Raw genomic sequence first — 23,854 nt, 5'->3', positions numbered from 1 at the left:
ATGCAGAACCTTTCACATTCAGGTGAAAACACTGATATCTTGCATGGTCCTACTGGGAAATGAATTTACCTAACTGTATGTTCTTACTCCTGTGACCTCCAGCTCTTCTGCCCCCACCACTTGTGACCCTCAGCTTGTGGTGACAAAGGATGCTCTGACGTGAGGAAGGAGTGATTTTGTGGTTAAGGCACTAAACTGGGAATCAGATGTCTGTGATTTATTCCACATTCTGCCATAGTCTGCCTGTATGTGAGTCATTTAATCCTTCTCTGTCTCAGTTTCCCATCTGATGGAACAAATAAAAATATTTTATTTTTCAGTTCCTTGCCATCCTTGTCTCTGGGGCAAGAAGGATACCCATCCCTAGCAGTGCTCAAGGCCAGGCTGTTCACATGAGCACCAGAGCCAGCAGTTCAAACAAACACAATGAACAGTTGTGCATCCTAAAGCAAAATTCTTCCTTCTGCATGAAGTTCACCACCAATTCACAGGGCTGGTCACAGCAGGACACACTGCAACCTTTAGCTGAGATAAAGAGGGAAGGCATCACCAGGAAAGGCTCCCAAAAGCCAGAGCATGGTTTGTCCTGCAGCTCGGAGCAGAGAAGACAACAGATTTGTTAAATGCAAGTTGTGCCATGTGTGGTGGCAGGGTTTGAAACCCACCTCTCACCCAGCACTACAGGTGTCTGTGTTGGTAACTCCATAGCCCATGGAAAAGAGATGAACCGGAGCCTCTCATATCTTCATTCAGCTCGACACACGTTTAATTTTTTCTCTACTTGTTTTACTCTTAGAATCTGGGGAGTTGGTGGCATGAAACCTGGGCCTCAGTTCTTATAGTCCTGGTGTCTGCTCTGTGTTTCAAAGATCCCTCCTGAGCACCCTTTTTCTGTAGGAAAAGCTCACACAGCATTTAAAGAGAGGTGGGGGTGCTGGAAAATGACAATGAACACAGCCTGATGGGAAGATATCCATTATCACAAGCCGTATCTCTCAATTCTGATCATCCTCAATTTTTCAAAAGAAAGTAGGTTATTTAAAATAAAAGGAGTGACCAAGTAGGTGCACAGAGCTGGTTGCTTTCTTGCTGCTGCTACAACCAGTTATTTTCTCCCCAAGTGAGAGAGGCACATCTGCTGGCCTTGCAGAGAGCACATCAGATCCCCTGGATTAGCAGGTCTTTCCATGGATAACTTGACGTGAGTCTGGCGTCCCACAGGAGCTCCCAGATCACAGCACTCATTATGGAGAACACTACACTTTAGTGCTCAACTTGGATGATGTTTTGAGAGATAAAATACAAAGTTATCCATAAACCATCAAATGTTTCAGGCCTTTCAGAATACTATTTGCTGATTCTCTCGGAAATTTATTAGCTCTACCAATATTTTCTTTCTTAGCTTTGTAAAGCAAGCTCCAAGTCAGCTAGTACTGACTATGCAGAGCCCTGAAACCACATGTTTATTTTCCTAAGTTATAAAAAGTTTATAAGGGTAGCTGGTATCCTTATGGGCCACTGTACAGTGATTTGCTACTGCATTCCACCCTGATACAGAAGAGCTCTGTGTTTTATACCAGAGGGAAATCCTTGTGATACAGCTGTCCAGCAGCCAGCAAGAGTGCAGACACCTTCAAAAATAAAACCCTGGTAAAAAAAAAAACAAAACAAAAATTAATAGCTGAAAAGGTAGAAAACATCCCTTCTGAGAAAAATCAGTTTGAACAATGTGATGACCTTGGGCACTGTAAGATCTGTGTTGTGATACCTCACTGAACATCAACAAAGTCCTTTCTTCACAGATATAGTTGTTTTTTTTTTTAACTAGATCACCATTTTTACCTGAAAATGCTGTATGGCCACAATAATTTTTGGAAGTATGATGCAGTGGCTACCTTTTCTTTCTCCAGCTAACATTTAGCCCCAGGCACTCAGTTTTCACAACTTCATGTCACTTCATTGACACGAGGAGGCTTTGGTCAATTTACACTGGAGAATGAGGAGACTGTTATTCATTTATCTCTTAAAATAGTGAGTACACAGCTGCACAACCTGAAGAATTAGGTCAGTACGTTGCTATGTCTGTCCTGGAATGAGACATTCAGAGCAAACAAGGTAGATTTCAGGAGAGAGCCTGGAATGTGTGAAGAGTTAGCAAAACTGACACAGATTCAATAGCAAAAATAAGTAATTTTGCAAATCCCTAAACCACAATGGTTGGATTAGGGCCCTTGTCATACAATTCTTGGGCATGTGAACAATCCCTTTTTCACTTGAGTTCATTTCATTAGCTTCTCTCAGCTACATAAATACTCATACTCTCAATGGGACTACTCACATCAATAAAGTTCCTCAAGCGAGCAGGGATTGCAACCCAATTTTAGTGGAACAAACCCAACCTCTGACTTTGATTGCATCCCTCACTTTTCTAAAAAAACTTTGTTTCCAGCAAGAATGAGCCCACAATCCCTGTGGAGCTTTCTTTCACCACTTCCAAGCACAATCCCAGTTATTTTTCTTGTCAAATACAAGGGCAAACTGGGCTCTTCTAAACTTCTCAACTCCACCTTTCTTCATAAAAACACTGCTGGGTCTTGAGCTAGCCAATTTGGATGTCTTTTAGAGCTCCTGGGCTTTGCTGTGCTCTGACTGATAGATCCCCAGTTGGGTTATCCTGCTCACGTTGATTCCCCACGTGCCTCAGCCAGCCAGCAACCTCTGAAAGTCAAAATACTGCTCACTGTAATACCACATGTAAGGGCAGTAGTATCAAAGCAGTAACTACCCAGATGTAAACTGTTTTCTGATGAAGTTTGTAGTATTTTTTTTTTCAAGCCTTTACACTGTTGGACAGTGTTGACTGTGATTAATTTACTTATATTCAATACAAATGTCAAGGAAAATTGTCCCTTTAGCTCTCAGTTCCTAGCATTATTCTAATGGAGTTAGAATAATGGAGCTAATGGAGTTTAAGGTTTGCTGCAAGGGAGACAGGATGGGCAGTTCTGGAGTGAGAAGTGCATTGCACTGCTAGAGGAAACAGCAAAACAGACAATTTTTGCCCCCAGCTGGCAGCAACCACCACAGGGATCCCTAAATCTAAAAACAGCACATATTGAGTTGGACATTTCCTGTATGGAAATTAAATTAAAGCAGGTTTTTAGTTAGTTCCATTCTGCCAAAAGCAGAGGAGGAATTTCTCTTTTGTCTCCAACTCTACTTGATCATCCAAAAATACACATGAAGGGCTGAGCAGAGCAACAAGCAGAATTGAAATCAATAAATTGAATTGCTGGCTTCTTGTGTCAGTATTTATCATCTTATCCAAAATATACAATAAAATCAGGATATCTAAACTCAGCCATTTCCTGTCAGGACTGTGATCTTGAAACTGCTGACGTGCTTGGCTTCCACAAATATCCACCAGATGTGGCACATTTCAGGTAAAGGCTTCAGTGGAAGGCATGAACTCTCCCATTAGCATCCTCTCTTCCCTTCAAGGTGGAAAAAAAGAAGTGGGAGGACAATGATGTAGAAGATGAAGCAAAATTAACTCTGTCCCCTTGCTTTCCATTATGTTCAAAGATTATGAGGTGTTTCCAAAGAGCTCTACAAAGACTGTCATGGAAAATAAACACACAGAGGTGTTTCAGTCCCAGAGTTATCAGATACAAACAAGTAAATAAACTCTCACTCCACAAAGCGAGACGGAGAGACCTGGCTCTAAGTGCAGTTGTGTTGCACCAAGTACAGGTTGCTGGAAGTAATCTCAAGGTCTGCAAAGGGCAGGGCAAAAAAGACTTGGTAAAGCAGAATAGGCAATGGATTGGTTTGGGTTCTTTAATTTCTTTTTAAGTTCAAAGACTGGAACATACAGAAATATTTTTATGGAACAAAAGGACACCTGGAGTACTGGGAACCCTGACTCACTGATTCCCTCAGCAGGACTTGAGCTCAGCATTGCAGCATTCATTCCAACAAAAAAAGGACACAATTTATCCAGAGCTAGGGTCACAGAAATCATCTACAGGGTGATACAATTCTAGTAACATCCAAACCAGCTTTCCCTCCAAGATCCTGTGTGTGTACAGGCTTGTTGTACACGAGTACGTCAATGTTAAGATTGTGTTTTCCAGGGAAAGGGAGAAACCTTTTACATTGTATTATAGATGTAATGAAATGTAATTTAATATATATAAATGTGGAACCATTCTCTGCCATGACTTTCTTGCATAGAACAGCATCTTACCATTCATACATTCAGATCCATATGCAGCATATAAATATATATACATTCACATACATAAACATGCTGTATTATTTAACTTAAAGCATAAACATGTGCTTAAGAGAGACAAGTCTGACAGCCCAGAGACCTAATCTTTCCATTAGCATCCTTCCATGTCTATTACCTTGTCTCACTGGATTTCCTTCTGTGTCCCACTGAGAATGGCTTTTGCAGCAGAACAAGCAGAAGAACACTCAGATTTACATAAAGACCTCGCTTGATGTTCCAAGATGCCGCCACACAGTGAGCCAAGGGATGGTTTTCTCATCCAGGAGGAATCTCAGCTGTAATCATCAGCCTTTCACAACAGATTCCTGGGAGTCTTTTACCTCCTTCACTTGCAATTTGTCCAGCTCAGAGACTTACATGAAAAGGTTGAACTCAGTATTGAACTTCATGAGGAAACGCATGATCTGTAATATCAAAGGGTATCTTTGGAGTACACCAATTTTGGACATAGCAAAAAAATGAAATCCTTTTCTTCAGCCAAAATACCACTTACAAGAAGGTCACTTAAGCTGGTTACCATTACAATTTCTTGTTTTTTATCCCATGTACCTCAAGCACTTTCAGGACAATTAATACAAATGATACTTTTAGCATTTTAGGAAGTGCTGTGCTAACTAATACAGGGGTCCCATTTGTGGGCTCCACAGACTTCCACTGTCAGTACTGAAAACTGAATTGCACTGCCAGGTGTGAACTGAGATCATCAGCCTTGACTATTAGGAGTCAGTAGCTATCACAGAGCAGAATGGAGTGCCAGCAGCTGTAGATTAATAATCCAGAAATGCAGATAAAAAGTGAGAGGTGGAAATGAGACGTGGGTCATCTCAAATGATTATTACTGCAGATAATTAAAATGTTTCTCTTTAGCCACATGGATGAAGAGAGAACAATGACAGAACTGCAGAATCATAGAGTCATAGAATATCCTGATTTGGAAGGGACCCACGAGGATCATTGGCATCCAACTCCTGGCCCTGCATAGGAAAGCTGCAAAAATCCCAACATGTGCTTGAGAGCATTTTCCAAGCACTTCTTGAACTCTGGATAAATGAAGTAGAGAAAATATGAGGTACAGACAGACCAGAGAATGACTGAAGATTATTAGGATTAATGGGATATTATGATTTTCCTTTTGTTTTCAGTTATGATGATGAACATTCTTGGGCTCCATGGCAAAAGCACATCCACTGTGGGTGACACCAAAGCCTCACTTGGGCCTTGCACCTTGCAGCTTCACCAAAGGCTGGAGACTTCAGCAAGTCTGGGCTTCTGTGAGTTTTCCTACAGACTTTCAGTGCATGTTCATCCCTGACACAAAGGTCAATCCACCAGATGTCAAGCCCTTCCTGAAAAGTATAGGGGGCAAAAGAGACATTCACATACAGGTTGTCAGATTTTTTTATGCATATATTTTCTGATTTTTGCTGACATTTTCTAAAATGAATTCAGCCTGAGGCACACACTCAGCATGAAGAATTTAAATCCAAATGGTTAAAGCTTGGCAAAGCTCTGAGCAACTGAAAACAGGGTCTGGTAATGGGAAGTGTCAGACAACCTCAACAATGGGGAACCAGGCCTGTCTGCAGCGTGCATTGTAACACACTGCTGATGGATGATATCAGACTGGAAATTTCACAGTTAAGTAGCTGCAGCACCATTAACTCCTCCCTGGCAAAGGTCGGTGCTAAAGCCCATCTGGTCTGTGTGTACAACTTCAAACTATGCCCATCACAACAAAATAAATTAAGCATGGAATTCAACTTTCCTGTTAAATTAAAGAGTAAAATTTGGGCACTGGTGATTGACTTGACATCACATACTTTGGTTCAATGACAAGTATGAGGTGTGGCAGCGCCCAAATATATAAGTTGCTGAGTTTTGGATTATATTAAGTGGATATTTCTTATGGTTTTGGTTTTTTTTTCTAAGGAACTGGGTTCAGCTTCCATGTGGACATTCCTATGAGTGAGTTTCAGAAGCTAAACATGCAAGGATAGGACATTTCAGGGTTGAATGGAAGAGCATTGAGAGGAACAGAACCTTAAATGTGTGCACCTGGGTATTTGTACTGGAAGACATTGCAGCAATATTTCAATGAAATAGGCTTGAAAAGCACCATGTGAGTGGCTTGACCAACACATCTCAAACTTCGTTATTCATGAATAAGCCAGAGGGCAAAAAAGTCCACAATGATATTTGTCCAAGCAAGTACAGCGTAGGAAACTGCACTTAGCTCAGAGCTATTCCCTGAGCAGGAAAAAATGCTACATTTGAATAAATTATTTGTGGTGAATTATTCCATTAGCTGTAGTCATCATAATTCCATCCTGATTTTTATGTAGCATACATAAGAAAATTCTCCTTTCCATATTGTATCTTCACTTAATTTGCTGTGGCTGGAAACAACAATTAAACATTACTTTTAATGACTATGATTATCTGAAAAATGCAGATCTCAACTAATGTTTGCTCCAGAGACGCTGCAAACAAAAGCAAATATTACAGAGAAACTGAATAATGAAAAATAGTTTTAATGTTATTCATGAATAGCTCTGTGGGAAAAACCAGAAATACAAGGAATAGCACTATGCTGAGTGAGGCTCATCATTGTTAGAAGAGTTTTGTGATGTGTTATCTTGTGGAATATAACAACTTAACATAGCATCAGTCTGCAGCAGTTTTCACAGAATCATAGAATGGTTTGGGTTGGAAGGGACCTTTAAAGATCATCTCACTGCAACCCCCCACCATGGGCAGGGACACCTTCCAGTAGATCAGGATGTTCAAACCACATCCAGCCTGGCCTCGAGCACCTCCAGGGATGGGGGCATTTATGTTCTGAGTTCTTTAAAGAAGGCTTGTGTGAAAGTTTAGACACAGATGCCTTTTCCATGGGCTGGAACCAGCAATGCTGAGAGAATGCAGGAGAGTTTCTACAGCTCCTGTCCATGTGTCAGAACAGAGTGAAGGTGTCAAGTGCTACAAAGATCAGAACACCAAAAGTGAGGAGAAACAGAGACACAGACAGAGCAGAATGTGACTCAAAAAGATACTTCACCTCTGGAGAAGCTGGTTGTATTCTTTTGTCCAAGTCAATGATAGCTCAAAGTGGGGAACACTTTGATGGCACACCCAGAAAGCCACCCCAGGGCTGGGAATGCCTGAGCTGAGGGGAGGTGAGGTGTGGGGCAATCACCCAACAAGCAGGTTCAGCCTGAAGGCTCTCATGCAAATCACTGCTTTTGCTTTGGGTTGTGTCCCAAAAGGGCTTATCCCCTTTTGATTTTTGATTTCCTGCAAACCCTGTAACTCCCAGCAGAGCCAAAGCCAATGTGTTCTGCCTGGCTCCAGGTTTTGCACAGTGCTCATCTGTAGCCATAAACTGGCCCAGCTGCACTCAAATCTTGGCCTACAGCTATTTAAGAAAAATATTTTTTTCATCACAGCAGACCCAAACCAGATCCTAATGGGATGATCACAAGGAGAGTAACTGGAAACAGCATATCCATTTCCCTGGCTTTAAGTAAGTCTGGCACAGTCTTCTAGAGAGAAAGGTACAGTAGGTTTGTCCCAGACACATGGTTGGATGTAGATGCAATTTGGGATAATCTCCATATTATATGGTAGAATTGCCCCCAGTTTCTTCTGCACAAACCTGGATGTAATGAAGGAAGGAATCAATCTGGTGACAACCCTTGGTTAATGCCAAAGGTTTACTCGTCCCCCCACTCTTCACTCCCCCATTTTTTATTCTTCTTATGACTGTGTTGATAACACCCTGGGATGAAAAATCCTGCAAATTATAAACTGTGTGCAGATATATTTCTATTTCTATTTGGTAACACACTCACTTCACAAAACTCTCCAAGAGTTGAGGCTCTGAGAAGCAAATCTTATGAGTAAGGGGATGGAGACTTATATTTTTTCAGATTTTTTTTCTTTTTTCCTGGATTTTGACCTTAATACCAATAGCACTACAAACAAGAACAGATGATAAAAGCATGATTGAAAGCCCAGATTTCCCGGTGTGAGCACCCAGGTAGAATCCTGACTCAATCTTTACACATGCAAATGAATAACATGTTTATCCAACATGCTCAATGGCCATTGGTGTCAGACAGTGCTGTGGGATGCTCTGCACTATAAAAAGAAGGTCAGGTATCCTTATTTGGGCTGGATTTAGTCTCATGTGTCTTTGTAGGTGTACCTATCAACCACAGAGTTAAATTCCAGTCATCCTGGGCTCTCTCCTGTAGTCAATAACAGCACAGTTAAACTGCTTCAGATATTTACCAATATGTGGGATAGGTTCCATGGTAAAAGTCTGTTTATTTGCTCTGACTATGAAGATTTTCTACACATCCAGATTACACCTGGATGTGCATCAACTGTCAGATGCATCCCATCATAAATAAGTTTAAACATGGCTTGAAGGGCAGCATTCATCTGATCAAGTGCAGACAGCTGCAATGTTGACAGCTACATTTACTCTTCTTTTGAATTAAGTACAAAGAAACAGGTGTATTTAGGGTGTAATTCATCTAATATTAGAGCAGAAAATTAAAACAGGTCAGATTGATCACGCCCCGAAAGCATCTGATTTACACTGGCTGTAAGGGGAGTCTAACAAGGAGCTGAGATGTGAATGTTGGGTGGGATGAACTCCACACTAAAATTCATTTATTCCCTCATTTTGGTTGGAATAAGGGAAGAGAAATAGCTGAAAATTAGAAAGCTCATGATGTGATCAAAGCAGTGTGAGACAACCAAAGTTTCCAAGACTTCTTGGGAAAACACAGGTGCATGTGAACCAGCTCAGCACAAACCCCTCCACCTTTGCAGTTAATATCATCTTACTTGGGGATCAGTACACAACCATTGGCTAAATCTAATAAAACAAGCTCCTCTGATATTTTTCTAGCCAGGTAAGAATGTACAGTTGTAGAAGCTGTAACGAGGATAAACCAAGAGTAGCTGATTCTGTATTATATGAGTCTGAGGAAATTAATTCAGCTAGAAGTGATTTAAAACATTAAAAGCTCCAAATCCTCATGGGATCATAGTATTAGGCAATTCCTTAGCAGAGTGCACATCACCCAAAGCTTATGAAAATATTTTTGGAAAGAGCCACAGGAAGTGTTACATCACTGAAGACGGCACAGACTGTGACAAGTCAGGAAACGTGACTCCAAGCCTGTCTCAGCTTGGTGCCCGTGCCCTGCCTGCCTGAATCCAGTCAATTTGTCTCCTGTTCCTCTTCCACTCTTTGCTTGCCTTGCCTGTGTACGACTGTGAGCTCCTCTCTGGTGTTTATCTAGAGTTGACCCTGTGACAGCACATCTCATAAAAAGCAAGGCACAGAGGACCAACATGGATCCACAGTCTGTTCTCCTCTGACAAAAATCCCTCAGCACCTTACAATTGTCTTAGGTGGTCAAAACTTACACAGGGGACACACTGAAGTCCTTTCATTCTTACTCCCACAGGAGATGCTGATTGTAGCAGGCAAACTGGTAAGGAAGTGTAAATAACTGTGCTGCAGCAGCCAAATCCTTGCTGGTTTCTGCAACCAGACACATTCTCTGCAAAAATAATTTTGCCAAATTATTTTTTTATATAATTTTGTCTGAACCACAAGTTCCTCCCCAATGTGTTTGAATGCAGGGAAAGGCAGTTGTGTCTCTTTGTTGGCAGCTTCAAAGGGAGGAGGGAGTCAGATTTAAAATTTCCAGGTCAATCTCTCAAATGTAAAAGCCACTCTAGAGATTGACATCCCCAGTGAATAGCAACAACCAACTTGAATTCAACTCCTCCATAGTAAACACAGCCTTATAATCACAGACTTGGTTTCCAAGTCAGACATCATTTATGGCCAGTGGTTCACCTTCACAGAGCAGATTTTTTTTCTGTCTCACCCACAGTTTAGACTGGAAAAGACTTTCTATTAGGTTTAAAAAAACCAAAGAAACAAATCGACAGAGATACAGAACCAGGGAAGCAATGTATCAGATAAAACACAGCATCCCACCTCCTTTTCCAAATTTCCCCATTATTTCCAATTACATCACTTTAAGCATGCAATCTCCCTGAGCCCTCAGGTCTCCAGATGCATAGTAGTTTTTTCCATGACAAAGATGTCAAACTGCTGACTCAGACAAGTGTGATTACAGTGAAGATCTTGGTTAAAACATGACAGAACATCTGCCACAAAAGAAAACAGTAAAAATTACTCCAGCCTTCAGTATGAATCCTTAACATGACAGAGCCTCATGACAATGGGCTTGGTTTAATCACAAAATTAAGTACATTTTAATACAACAATGAGAAAATTGTCCCATGTTTTTGTCCAAAACAATATTTAGGTGGAAATTACATTATATCTACTGAGCTCTGGTGAAACCCCACCTGGAGAAATGTAACATGAACTAAGATTTTAATTTTGCTCTGTCTGGCTGCATGCAATGTCATGACAGCTTGGTAACAATGGGTGTTTAAAGTAAAAATATGTGCTTCAGCCAAAGTCTGCATTACAACGAGAAAAAGTTCTTTTCAGATGCACATTTCAAGGTACCCAAATAAAGAAATTGAGAACTCCTGAACAAAACAAGCCACGTATTTTTTTTCTATTTCTGCTGCTAATTCTGTGGTGTGAAGTTATCTCATGACTATCAGATTCAATCATTATCTTTAAAGTATTTGAAATAATGTGACAGTTAAATCTGTAAAATCTGCCTTGGCCTAGGAAATAGAGTCTTCTATTTATTTTAAAAATGGTAAAGAAGCAACTAAATTACAGGTTAAATGCACAGAATACTGATGATACTGTGGTAGGGGAACATAAATCACTTATCACTCAAAATTAACAAAATACAGTGGTGGAGAAATGGGGATAAAACACAGTTAAAGGAAGATGTAAATGTTGCATTGCTGCTTAGCACTTAGATGATTTATCCAGGCATGAAGTACTTTTTGCAGACTTTACGCCTAGATTAAGGTCTGTATAATCCCATACAAAATCATGGAAAGAGGAAGAATCATAGGGCTAGAGTTGAAATTAAATATGTATTTGATCAGAGGAAATTCCCACAATGGTGTCCATCAACCTTAAACCTAACCCACAATAAAACTTTTATCCACAGGTATGTCATCTTTTTATCCATCTTCCACACCTTATTCTTTACCCTTTAACCAACAAAGAGCATCACTCTCTCTGGCCCCTCCTATTTGGAATATTTCCTTTCCATCACTTTAATTTCCTTTCCTTTTAAACCACGTGTGACTCTGCTCCAACATTAATGTTGTTTTTGGCCTGCTCTCCTTCTCCCTATTATAAGAAGGTGAAACTCTTGTCACTGGATGCAGGAATGAGTCTGCCAGAGGGATCTTGTATGTTTCCCTCTTTCCCAGCAGAGCCTATGGCTAAAACTTGGTGATAAAGATGATGCTTCAGGTCTCACGTTTGCCACAACCCTTGGAGAAACAGCATTAAGGGCTCAGTTCTACAAAGCACTGAGCAATTTGTGTCCCCTATTAGAGAGTCAATTATCTGATAAAGAACAGGATGGAATAAATTCTTGACTGCTGACAGCTCTGCAGGAAACGTGTGTAGAACCTGCATGCTGTGGCATGGGCCAGCACCCCTCTGAATATATTTTTTGTCTTCATACAGTGACCATTCAGCCACTTCCAAAGGGAAAATTTATCTCTTGCTTCTATCACGTATTCAACACCCAGTTGCTTCCACAGGACTCCTGCATTTCCTGTCTTTTGGATAGTATCAGCATCGGTGCTAAACTCGGGCAACCTTAAGCATATTTAAGGAATCACTTGTCTTTCTCACTAGGATCTTATAGGATTTGGTTTTCCCCTACTACAGCCTCTCCATAGCCATGTTAAAAATAGGCTTGGTAATACTTTTCACATTTGTAGGCTGTCACAAATGGTTAGCAGGGAAGAAGTCATTCAAACACACATGACTTTATAATTAAGGCACCTAACTCTTATAAACCCCATTTTTCACAGAAGCAGTGACTTTTAATAAAGTGCAGTGGAGCTGTGGGGGATTCTGTGGTTTCTGTGTGCAGGCCTTGTGCAAATGTTTCGACCCTCAGCCCCAACCACAGAGACCACAGTCATCAGGAGGAATATTTATTTCCACCCCAGCACTTGTCTGGTCTGGTGGACAAGCCCCTGAGCATGGAGACAAGAATGGCAGTAATTTCCCTTTGCTGGGCCTCAGTTTCTTCCTCTATCAAACTGGGATGATGATTTCTTCACCTTTTGAGAGCTGCCTTGAGAGGAAGGGATGAACCAAGCAAGATGGTAAGTTTCCAGGTGGAGTCACTGGGGTGAGCAGAGGAGATGGTAACACTGATGAAGTTGGAGAGAGCTGGAAAAGAAGCCCAGGAGCCACAAATCCCATTTCCATGCATGCTACGAGGGATGGAACTCCTTTTAGTCCCTGGCCTTCTGAGGAATAGGATGCAAGAAATTAAAACCTGGAAATTAAACTGATGAAGCTCTTGTATCTGGATCAGAAGGAGGATCACATGATGAGAGCACTCTGGCTCTCTCCATGAGTGTAGCAACAACACACTCAAAGCTGAAAACCTGTGATAAAATTAAAACAGCCATTAGATTATCACTAGAAATTAATTTAACTTCACTGTCAGCAATATTTTTTCCAGTTCACATGCTGGGCAAAGTCAAGGAAAATACCTGACTATCAGCATGACAAAAACAGGTCATTCACAGTGTGAATCAGGAAGTCAGATGCTGCAAGTGCTGCCTGTCAGCATTCACTGACCTGTCACAGGTGTGAAAATGGCAAAATGGGATACTGGAAAGACATGGTCTACCTCTTGCAGGTCAGGGTGCCCCTCTCCATGACTCCAGCACGTCAGTGCTGCTGTTGCCACCACCAGGCTGAATAATCCTTGCTTTTAACTAATCCTTTGTCTACTCTTTGACTCTACACAAAGTGTGACTTTTGGTGGCCATTTGAACCCCTGTTGTGGGACCTCTGTGACAGGTAACAAGCCTTAGGGTGAAGGAAAAGGCAATAGATTCATCATTGGCACTTGCAGACTTCTGACACTGTCTCATATTCACTTTCCTAATCAGGTGAGGGAAACATGGGTCTAGATAAAATTGCTAGAGTGGGGACAAGGCTGCAGATATGTGCACCCAGAGAGCAGTTATCAATGGCTCATTGTCAAAACAGAAAGTGGTGCTGGAAAGGCAGAAAGTGCAGCCTGGGAGGACAGATTGATCAAGTTACCTTTATTAGCCAAAGGAGAGCCTTGGTGAGATGTAAGTGCCTTTGAGCACAGAAAAGGCTGTTCCAGAGCACACTGGTACAATCTGTCCTCACCATTCAGATAAGGAAAGCCTTTGCATCACTGCAAAAAAAAGAAAAAAAATTCAAACCAGATAGGAAAAAATTTATGAGGATCTATAACATCAGTAGATGTTATAGTAGACTCAAGTAGACTCAAGGCTGTGAAATCTTCATCCTTGGGGGTCTTTAAATACAGGCTGGATAAAACCTTGCCAGGAAAAACAGGTTTAAGGGACTCTGCTTAAGATAGGCAGGGCTGCTAAGGACTTTCTGTGTACATTTGAATGATGCCCTGAGGCTTGATGTGCTTCTGGCCAGGCTTTGTGCCTCAGCATCCCTTGGGCTGCTGGTAGCTCAGTGCAGCACACAGAGATAAAGCACTCTCAGGTTGCCTAAAAAACGGGACCTTGTTTACATCAGGCAAGACTGGAGATTTTCTAGAAGATACTGTGGTTGTGTGATGCTACTGAAATGGCAGCCAGGAAAAAAGCTGCAGCTTTGCCAAGGGCATGAGCCTGGGTCATGTGCAGACCTGAGCCTTTTCACTGGGATCTCCCCAAGGTCATCTCAAACCAGCTCTGGAACAAGAATTTGGATCTAAGCTGTGTGGACACGAGGCATGAAGGACTGGAAAACCACATACAAAGGTGGCAGATATTGCAACACAACTTCTGTCTGATGTCACATTCCTGACCCAGCCCCTCTGCTTTCATCTTTTGGCAGTAAGCTGATGTGGATTTTTCTGCAAGAATGATTTGATCTTTGCATTAGGAATTTAAGTTGAGGCTGAGTGTAATGCCCAGCTAAGCTAGCAGCACTGAAGAGTAGAAAAGGTAAATGGAAAAATCCCCCCAGGAAAATCTGAGAGGGCAGGTAGCACAGAAATCATAGAATCAGAGAACCATGAAGTGGTTTGTGTTGGAAAGGACATCAAAGACTGTCTCATTACACCCCCTGCCATAGGCAGGGACACCTTCCACTATCCCAGGCTGCTCCAAGCCCTGTCCAACCTGGCCTTGGACACTTCCAGGGGTGGGACAGCCACAGCTTCTCTGGGTAACCTCTGCCAGGGCCTCACCACCCTCATGGTTTGGGGTTTTCAGATGGGCAATCTTGGAGTTTTGGCAACCATATGTGACTGAAATCACTGCACTGCCTTCACACACACAAAATATTTAAGCCTCAGACTCAATCTCCATCTGCTCAGTCCAGTGAGTGATCAGGACCCTTGAGTACTGTACTGGCAGAGGGGAGCCCAGCGAGGAGGAACATGAGCCCATGACTGCTCATCTCAGCAGTGCTCAGGGATAAGCCCAGAGGGACACAGGGACAGGGGAAACATTGTGGACTCTGCTGCAGCTCTTTGGAATTGTTCAGTCCACTCAACAGTGAACTCGGTACAAATAAAACCACTGGGTTCATACATCACACTACAGGCACAATTCACCCGAAAGTAAAGTTGTAATGTAAAATAGATTTAAATATAAAATAGACCCAAAAATTTAATTTCTTTAATTTAATTTCTTAGTTTCTGGTTCAGTCACTGCTTGGTAGCAACTTTGGGACAAGGTGCTTTGCAGGGATTAACAGCCAGATGGGGGTAACAGGCCACAGCTGTACTGTAATCCCCGACTCCACCCCCAATTAATGATCTTCTGAGGACATATCCTTAAATTAGAGGAAATGACAGGTTTAAATTGGCATGTGCCACACACAGCGCAGTGGCAAGCCCAACAGTTAGTATAATTTTTAATACGGCCATAGAAAACACCTTTTTATACTAATGGAATAAATCATGTTCTCAACACCTGGAGTTTACACTGGCCAACCTGTAATAAGGTATTAATGCAGAGCAGTTGCACATCCTGTTCCAGAGCAGCAATAAAATGGTGAGGGACCCCAGGGTACAGGTATTAGCCAAGGGCACGACTTGCTGGTGGCTGCAGATCACCCTCCCAACAGTGCAGCTGCACCTTCTGCACCACACGAACTTCTTTTCCTTCCTAGACGTCCATGGGCTCTTTTTTTTTTTTCTCCTTTTTTTTTTTTCTTTTAATGATTACACAGATTTCAGCTCAGGAGAACATTATTATTTCCAGTCATCCTTTAAGAGTGTGCTCTAATTACACCAAATATCAGGACAATTTCAGGTCAGATACTGCTGTCAGGATGGCAGATGCTGGTGCTGGTCCTTGAAAATGAAGCAATGGTGGCAAATGCTCCTGGAAGTGTCCAAGGCCAGGCTGGAGAGGGCTTGGAGCAACCTGGGATAGTGGAAGGTGCCCCTGCTCATGGCAGGGGCTTGGAACTGGATGAGCTTTAAGGTGCGTTCCAACCCAAGCCATTCCATGATTCTATGACTCTACATGCTTAGCAATATAAGGGTACTCATGAGTAGGCTTCATGGAGAAGTAGGTGGAAAAATGGATCACTTCCTTCCCTCAGAGGCGTTTTTCCAAGATGACAATGGTGTTGGGCAGACCTCAGTGAATTAGTTATATAATTTGTTGTTATTAGTTTAAATGGGGTTCTGAAAGCAGCACTTTCTTTTCTTAAATGAAAACCTGAAATTCTGATTTCAGCCATGAAGTTGCTGCTTCCAGGAGGACGTTGCTGTACATTTACAACTCAAGAAAACTCAGGTATTACCTTATGTGTGGTGCCTTTACTGTTCAGTAAAAGATCACAGATCTGGAGACATAAAACCAGAGTCTGTTTTGATAATTATGGAGGGATCATACTTTAATTTTTTTGTTTTCTATTGTACAGAATAGAAGAATTGTGTCCAAACCACAGTGGGAACTCTAAGCCAGCAGCTGCCTTTATCAGGACTCAGAGTCTTCCTGAGGCACTAAAATGTTTGGGGTTCCCAAATCAGAAGAAACAAACACAGAACTTGATAAAGCAGCTGCTGTGCTGGACTCATCTCTGTCTGTGCAAGAACAAAACTGGATTTGCAAAGTTGTGATGGTCAATTTTTCAGCCACAGAGCTATTGCAGCTTCCCTACCAACATCTTGAATTTGAATTTTGGGACCTACAGACTTCCTCTTACAATTATTATCAGTGCTATTTTAAAAAGACTGGGTCTAGAAATTCACTGATGCAGTGATAATGAACTGAGGCACTGAGAGTTCTGGATGGGAGCCCAGGTCTCCAGAAAACCATTTCAGTGCCTTCACCTTCAGCATGTGTTGGTAAGGAGGGGGTGAGGGAAGCATCTGCTTTCCTTAAAAATTAAATGAATCATTAAATGTGCCAAATCTGATATGATGCAAAATCAATGTAATACCAAAGGGAGCTGAAGGGAGTTAGGAAAAGCAGCAAACCCCCTCATTTCTAGACTTGGAGTGATATCACCAATGACACCTTTGACAAGGGGGTAAACAGGAAAAGCTGAGTTGGCTGAAAGTCTGTAAGGAACAGGGAGGGAAAAGTCCATGTTTACCACATGGAAAAGGACAGACAAAGGCAGCACAGAGCTGAATGTTATTTTCAACATTCCCGAAAGAGGATGAGACAGGAGAGAGGGTAAAGACACAACAACACTTAAAAAAGACTTACTAGTATTTCTTTCTGAATGGATTTAGACTGGCTCCCTTTGTCTGCAGAAGGCAAGGAGAGAAAGAGCCACCAGCTCATGGATGCTGTTACAGTGGAAAATTTTTTGTAGTTGTGTAGTGTTTTGACAGTTTTTGTAGTTTTTCTTATCCCTGTTGCAAACCTTTAACCAGCCTGAGAGAGGTCTGATCTTGCATGTGTCCCAAAGACATGTATTTAGGTTTACTGTCCCCAGAACCTGACAGTTTTCCTCCTCTGTAAACACAGTAGGATTCCTCTCCTCATAGTTACATAGACAGACTGAATTTGGATGAAACAATTGAACAGGAACTGACAGAAAGAGGGAGATTTATTGGTTACCTAGGACACAGTTCTGCAATCAAGATCAATATGAAATAATTGAAATATTATTATAACTCTCTTGACAGGCTGAAAGAATTTGGGTTGTTCAGCCTGGAGAAGAGACGGTGCCTGGTAGAACTTCAAACCCCTTCTAGTAACTAGAGGGTTCCAAGAGACTTGGAGAAGGACTTTTTACAAGTGCACGGAGTGATGGGACAATGGGGAATGCCTTTAAACTGAAAGAGGGTAGAGTTAGACCAGGTATTAAGAAGAAATTTTTCCCTGTGAGGTTGTGGAGGCCCTGGCACAGGTTTCACAGAGAAGCCGTGGTTGCCCCATCCCTGGAAGCATTCAAGACCAGGTTGGATGGGGTTTGGAGCAACCTGGGATAGTGGAAGGTGTCCCTTGCCATGGTAGGGGGTGGAATGAGATGATCTTTGACGTCCCTTCCCACCTAAACCATTCTGTGATTCTATGATGGTTAATGGTACAAAAGCAGCAGGGTCCTGCATGGTATCCATGAAAAACAGTCAATATGAAAAAAATAATTAAAAATATCCATAACTAGAGCTTCTGAGCAGAACCTGTGCCTCTTTTAATCTGACTGCCTTAGTTACTTGACCAGAGATTTCCTACACTGCTTTATCTGCTGGTTGCCAGATCAAACCTGGGGCTGAAAGATGGGCTTGGTTGCCACAGCTGGTGCTGCAGAACTGGTGCAGCAAGGCACAGTGAGGAGCCAGCTGCCTTCCCCAAATAGAGCATCAAAAAGTGTAACCTCAGACTGGGTTTCATGGGTCCCACTGGGCAAGGAATCCTTTCTGCCACAAGAACAACAATTTACTGACCTGGATGAGCAGAAAACCTACACTGCAAGTAATGGACTGAAATAAACCATCTCACCAACTTCCAAAAACTCCCAAGCTCTGCACCTGCAGGCTGACAGTTCATTTGGGAAATGCTCCATGGGCGCTCACTGCTTTTCCCACCTAAGCCTCAAAAGCTGTCATTTAATTCAGTGAAAACAAGGTTTGACCTGTGAGTTCTTTTTTTAAGAAAAAAGTCACCTTCTTTTCTGATGTTAGTATCACTGTAACATTCCAAGCATGAGATGATTTAAACTTTTTTTAAAAAAATATATATCTATATTACATGCAAATCGAGGGACTATCTCTGACCTTCCCAGTGAAGTTGAATAGCAATGGTTTTAGTATCCATAAATTTTTGGGTGTCACATGCTAGTAAAATGTTGGACAGGAAAAACAGGGGGAAATAGCCTATCCATATGAAAACAATAATCATGTAGTATTTATTGTCTGGGATTGAAATGTTTCAAATATTCAAAGCAATAAAACGTCAGGAAAAGCTAGACTTCCTGATGTAAAAAGGCCATAAATTTCTTCTCTCATAAGACACAAGGAGAGGGGGAAAATCAATGTGACATTTAAAGCTAAAGAAAAAGAAAGAATGAGAGAAAGAAAACACACACACCACACTTAAATTTTAGTTAAAGCAGTGGAGAGCCCCCAGAGGGCACAATCCACTTACCTTTGGGAGGCTGCAGGAAGGAAATGGCAGCCAAGAGCACAACTCATGTGCTGCAAAATATAAGGACATTTCAGAACAATTTAAGGGAGAAGAGAGGTATCTCTGCAGCATCTGGCTCGGACAATTCTGTCCCAGCTCTTTCAGATCTCTCCCTCTCAAACTACATTCTGGTGGACTTTAAAACCCCCCAACAAACCATTACCAAAGAAAAAAATACCCAATAATTTGCAGATTCAAAAATGCCTTTTTCACACAGGTCAAAGATTTTTTTCTAAAATCTCAGGAGTTTTCACAATTTCTTAAAGATTAAACTTTGTGAAAGAGAAAAATGACAGACCTCAATGATACCAAAGGTTACAATCAAATTACTTTCACAAAGTAAAAAATCTTTTATCTTTACAAGGATAAACCACTTTCATTGCAGAGAGTGGGAGGCATCAAAACCAGTTATGTTTGCCTTTGGATTTAAAAAGCAGAGACGGTTTTTGGAATTCAGTCTCCATGAAAAATATGACTACATATATATTCATATTTATTTAATATAGATGCATATAAATGAATACATTTTCTATGCTCCTCCTGCTCACCTATGAATAAAGTTTTAATAACAGGCTCTTTATGTGCGGCATTAATTTTGCCTTTCCTTCAAGACCACCAAAGAAACCAACTAAGATGCAAAATCCCTTCAGAGCATGCACCACAACTACATACCTAAGTGCAAATAAAACAAGCCTCAACAAAATAAAAATGAATCCAGCATCATCTACAAGCCCAACTTCAATACTGTAAAAAAAGCACCTATAAAAATCAGCCTTGGTAAAAACTGGGAAGGTTTGGACATTGGCCAAAAATTTAAAAGTTCAGCTGCTTATTCCAAATTTTATCTTCACTACCATAACTTTGGGAAGACTGTAACCTGCAAGGGTGGCCAATGGAGCAAGGTGCTCTAGCTTAGGTGGCTACACTTATTTATTTGGGTACTGTGAATAAAAGCAACCAACTCAGACTCTGCACCAAAATACATGTGCCCTTAAAAGGTGAGGTTTTTAACCCACTGGTCAAAAACGGCTGCAGAAGGACAGAGAGCTGTTTACCACTGTATCAGCTCTGAAAGTTGACTGCACATGAGAACTAACTACTCTCAACTATTTCACTGCTAAAGTTCTGATCACCAAAGTGTGGAAATAATCGTGATGCAATTGTCAAACATGAAAAATAAAAGAGTTTTTCCCTAAATGACCTGCTGCTGAGCCCACTCAAACCAAAGGTTATTTTATTTTGCCGTACCTTGGAATATGCAGTGTTGTGGTTCTTGATCTTCCAGTGGAAGAATCTGTCATGTTTTTCCTCTTGGGCTTGTGCCTGATTTACACAGTGAGGAGACAAGTGGGATGCTCATGGGTTTGAGGGAGACCTCAAGGTTGACCTCAACTGTTTGTTGTACAAGTTCAAGACCTACAGAAGCCATGTACCAGTTTTGCCACCATCCCAGATAAAGGAGCTCCTTCCATGGAGAAACTGACTGTCAAAGACCCTTTCCCAGGTGCTCAAAGCATTCCTTAATAATGATTTCCATTTATTTGTATTCTGTCTACACGAAAATCTGGTGAGCAGTGAAAATTTAGGACTGTGTTGATACCATTCCAAAACAGAAGAGTATAAATTCTGTTAATATTAAAGTAAGGGCAAGCTCACATGGAGAACACTAGACAGATCTTGTCTAGTTTGCTAAAATCGTTCAGTTGAAGCTACAACAAAATTTGTGCACGAGCAGCAGATTTTGGCACTGCTGATCAGCAGATACACAATGATCTGAGCAAAGGTGCTCAGGGGGAAACTCAGCTGGAGCCTCTCTCCTCTAAACACCTTCCTTCTCCTTCTGCAGTGATGTTTTAGATTTGTTTTAACCTGAGCTTGACACACAGTTGTTGCCATTTCATTTGCAGATCTGAAGAAATCGTGTCAGTACAAGAAAGGCAATAGTTTCTTTGGAGTTGTTTTTTTTAGTTTTGCAGATTAATTAAATACTTACGGAAATGAGAGCTAAACAGAACTGGTTTGAGCCAGTAATTGACAGCTGACTATCTGAATCTCACTACAGCTTCTGATATCTTACACGTTCTCTTCTTCCAGGTCTTACAGGATGAGGATCAGCTACCACACTTCAGTGGCATTTTATTGGGTTCAGACCCAGTTCATCCACTAAAAATTAACATTTTACTTTATCTTTGTCAACACCCACCACAGTTTCTGCCCCATTTAAAAGAGGGCATTTATGTATTTCTCCTCTCATTTCTTTGTGTCCTGATGCACTCTGCAAAGGCAAGCTGGGAGGAGATAAAAGGTGAGAATGCTCTGGCACTGACAAAGCAGGATTTTTGTAATCAGTTCATCCCTCATGATGATTTCAGAAATCCAGCATAGTTTGGAGGAAGGAAGGTGTCCCACAGTCCATGTTATGGTGAAAACTTACCTTTTGTGTTTCTGCATGGGGACACCAAGTGCCCATGGCACATCTCAGACAGAAGTTTTCAAAGTCTTGAACTCTGGATTGGATCCAGGTTGAGCGCTTGCATTCTACCCTGTCAAGTTCCTCTCGTGGGTCCTGCACTGTACCTTTCTTGCCCAGCCCGCAGGGCTGGGTTATGTGCTTTCTGACACACCTACTACTTTCACTGTAGAGAGAAGAAATTACAGAACTGAGAGTACCATTATGGATTTGAGAAATCCAGGTTTCTGAACCATGCCAGGTTTCCCAACCTGTGGCCCATCACTCAGCCTTTCCCCAGAAGAAATGGAGCTAACAACAATTTATTTTAAAGTTGTGCTGTAGACATAAACATGGAAACACATGAGGCACTCAGATATTACAATCAAAGTCATACAAGGACCAAAGATTGACAGATCACATCTTCACCAAACCAGCAAGAAAAATTTGCAAAGCATCTGGATGAAAACAAGTCCAGAAATACACAGATATTGATATAAGATTCTTGTGCCAATATTTCTGCCTGATAGGAACTAAGATGAATTATCAATCACAAATATTGAAGAGAGCTATAAAATATAAAATGAAACTGTATTATTATAATTTTAGTTCTTTATTTTCCTTATTTATCTTTCCAACTCTCACTACTAATTTATCTTGTTTAAGAAAAATAGTATGTAAGTGTAGTGGAGCTTGATTACTGAGAATGGCTATTAATGTAGCATCTCAGAGCACTCTCTAGACAGTTGAAAGGCTTTTAACAGTAAAATATGAAGGTTTCCTTCAAATTTGCAGCCATATGACTTCTAAAACTTTGTTTTAGTAGTTGCCAAGATTTCAGTGATTTATAGAAGCCAAAGTATCTGATTTTTGTCTCCCCACAAGAGATGAGAACTATTTTTTCTTATTATTTTGTAAAGGCAACATCATTATCTCAATCAAAAAAAGAAAAAAGTTGAGCTACATTAAAGATACAGCTTTCAAAATAATTTTTAAGGCATCTGGCCTTATTTAAACCATCAAATTTACATTCAATTCCTTCAGGGATGGCTTTGCTGCTTTGTGCTGGCTCCGTGCCCTCTGAATAAACCTGGATTTAATGCATGCCACCACTGCATTTCCCCGGCTGCACTGCTGCCTGGGGTAGATATATAGCAGAGGTATAAAAAGTAGAAGTATAAAAAGCCCAACTTTGGACATGATGATTCATTCTGACAAAAACACCCCTGACCCTGTAACTGTTAAGTCTCAGCTACAGTTGGACTTGTGACTGATGGCATTATCTATTTATTCTGAATTTACAATTAGAAGTGTTTATGTACCATGAAACATTCTCTGTGAGCTAGACAGGAAACTATAAACCATTTTATGAGATCTATACATGGCTGATGGCAGAACCTCAATGCATCACAAAGGTTCATCCACACCCAAGAAATGCCAAAACACGTTTTTTGTATTTCCCTCCTAAGTGAGATGGACACTTGACAAAGAGAAGCGTGCCCCAAAAACCCAGGCCAGCATATTTTGGAGGGTCCTGAGTGTCTCTGGAGAAATATCTGGAGCACTGTCAGCTTCTCCCAATTTCCAGACAAAGACAAAAGTCTTTTACAGGGTTTGCTTTTCTCAGAGGACAGACTGACAGAGGATGGACCAGGAAATGAGATGAAGCTGAACTAGAAATTTGTGTTGTGGCTCCCTCACCTCTGATGAGTTTTAAGCTGAACTTTTATCCCTGTTTTGTGGATGGCTGAAATAAAAACTGAAAAAAACAGGTAGCTTAACCACAGAGCAGGGCAGGCACTGAGCTGAGAGCAAAACTCACACTCCATTAGATGATATACAGTCATATTCCTACCGAAACTGAAGTTTTCCTTCTTCAGGTAACTAATGTGAAATAATCAACATTACCTGATTCAGTACCAATAAATCCTGGCTAAGAATAGAAATGATCTGCAAGTTGAAATTACAGAAGTGTAAAGCTAGTCATATGCAGCCATTAACTGAATCTCAAGCTGAATTTTATACATATAATAAAAATGTGTAGTACTGGCCTAAATAGACATCTCTGTTTCTGCAGCATGGGAAGTGATGCTAAGAAACTCCAAGTGCAGCACAAGTATTACTGGTTGCATTTTTATTTTAAGTGGAGTTAAAGAAAACTCTAACGATGAGAAAAAAAGCGATTACTTCCCAAAATAAGAATAAACTGGGTTACACCAAGATAGGGAGGCACAACATACCTTGTTTGAATCTAAATTCAGCTCCCTGACTTGTGCAGA

The sequence above is a fragment of the Pseudopodoces humilis genome, chromosome 3 (assembly GCF_049639895.1).
Source record: "Pseudopodoces humilis isolate 2021_Gansu_Grassland_sample_001 chromosome 3, ASM4963989v1, whole genome shotgun sequence".
NCBI classification, from domain to species: Eukaryota; Metazoa; Chordata; class Aves; order Passeriformes; family Paridae; genus Pseudopodoces; species Pseudopodoces humilis.
This window is presented reverse-complemented; position numbering follows the sequence as displayed.